Source organism: Callorhinus ursinus, unplaced genomic scaffold, assembly GCF_003265705.2.
Source record: "Callorhinus ursinus isolate GAN/ISIS: 27379988/994484 unplaced genomic scaffold, GSC_fseal_2.0 scaffold4266, whole genome shotgun sequence".
NCBI lineage: Eukaryota > Metazoa > Chordata > Mammalia > Carnivora > Otariidae > Callorhinus > Callorhinus ursinus.
The window spans coordinates 2,343-4,318 of NW_027401320.1; the positions used below are offsets into that span (position 1 = coordinate 2,343).

At 44.2% G+C, this 1,976-nt stretch overlaps 1 pseudogene; it reads right to left on the reverse strand.

Annotated features, from left to right (window-relative positions):
- Positions 1 to 977: 977 nt before the first annotated feature.
- On the reverse strand, positions 978 to 1,909 carry LOC112818023 (olfactory receptor 7A17-like; annotated as a pseudogene).
- Positions 1,910 to 1,976: the final 67 nt, after the last annotated feature.

Here is a 1,976-nt window from a genome sequence, read left to right on the forward strand (position 1 = left end):
CCTCCATACTGACACATGAGGGACTCTGCTTTCCCTTCAACACCCAATTTCTACACATATAAAATTGTCCTATAAAGTATGAATCCACAAATCACTAAATACTCTGGCCATGGACCCCAGTAAAGGCTGATCCCATAGCACCACTTGCTCTCTCTCCCTCTCAATGCCTTCTCTCCTTCTGAGACCTCCCCAAATGGTCTTTGGGATCCCATGGGCCCTCCAGGATCTGTGAGGAATAAACCTGGTTTTGTTAGAGTTCCCTGAGGGGCATTGCTTAGGTGTGTCTTGCAATCACAGTAAGAACCAAAGGGCAGGTGCAGCCACAGCAGAGCCTCTGGTCAGGGAAACATCTGTGGGAATGTCCACAAGCACAGGGGTGCAGGGGAGTGCCCAAGCTTTCCTAGCATGAACATCCCTGTCAGTAGCCTGAGACTTAAAGGAAACAGTATTAGTGTCCATATTATCAGGAAGAGGAGTGAGGGTAGTGATTTTAAAAAGACTGACAGACCCAAGGTTTGTATTTTCATTTACAATACATTTGTGTGAAAGGCTTAGAGCCAAATATAGTTTCTTCCATATGAAGAATAGCTCATGCTTAGTCTTTTGGGGAATCTAGAGAGAATTTATGTGGCATGATATAAATCATTTGAAATGAAATTATTTTTAAGAAATCCAACATGTCCCATGTAAGATACAGAAATTTCCAGGCATTTGTGATCCAAGATTGGGGAAAACATTACGAATGTATGAAAATGGACAAGGGGGAGGCTGTCTGTATATCAGACAGAGCAGAAGCTTAATATAACAAATTACTTAAATGTATGGGGAAGTTGAATTCAAACAAATGGAAATTCCAGAAAATATATAGAAGGAGCAAGTTCTACTTCCACAGTGTGATCTAAGAATGGCAGATCCTGGCTCTCAGGTTATGAGCCCTGCAGTCATAGACCCTTCTTCAGCCCCAGAACGATGGGCCCTTACGTCACTGGAATCCCAACAATTCTTTTCAGAGCCCTCTTTATGTCTCTGTTCCTCAGGCTGTAGATGAAGGGGTTCAGCATGGGCGTCACCACCGTGTACATCACCGAGGCTACTGCACCTGAGTGGGAGGTCTGGGGAGCAGCAGAGCTTAGGTACACTCCTAGGATTGTACAGTAAAATAAGGAGACAACCGAGAGGTGAGATGCACAGGTGGAAAATGGTTTATACTTGCCCTGAGCTGATGAGATCCCAACTATGGATGAAAGTATCTTAGAATAAGAGTAAATAATACCAGCACGGGGACTACCACCCAGCAGGACAGTTGCAAAATACATCACTATATCATTAAGAAAGGTGTCGGAACAGGCAAATCGGACCACCTGATTAATTTCATAGAAAAAGTGGGAAATTTCCACCTGTCTACAGAAGGACAGCCACAATACCATCAAGCTTTCTAACAAGGAATGCAGGGCACTCATCATCCAGGACACCAGAACCAACAGTCCACAGAAACATGGGTTCATGATAACTGTGTGGTACAAGGGGTGACAGATGGCCACAAAGCGGTCATAGGCCATTACAGCCAGGAGAAAATCATCCATTCCAGCAAAGAGTAGGAAAAAGTATATCTGAGTGATGCAGCCATCATAAGTTATGACTTTACTCTGAGTCTGGATGTTCTGAAGCATCTTGGGGTTGGTGGTGGAGGTGAAACAGATGTCTACAGAGGACAGGTTGGCGAGGAAGAAGTACATAGGGGTGTGGAGGTGGGAGTCTGAGCTGACGGCCAGGGTGATGAGTAGGTTTCCAAACACAGTGATCAGGTACATGGAGAGGAAAAGCCCAAATATGAGGGGCTGCAGTTCTGGTTTTCTGATAATCCCAGAAGAAGAAACTCTGGAATTTGTGTGTCATTGCCTGGTTTCATGTAATGGTGGTGACTAAAATGAAAGAAAAAAACACCATAATCATTTTCAAGCAAATGGGCTTCTTTC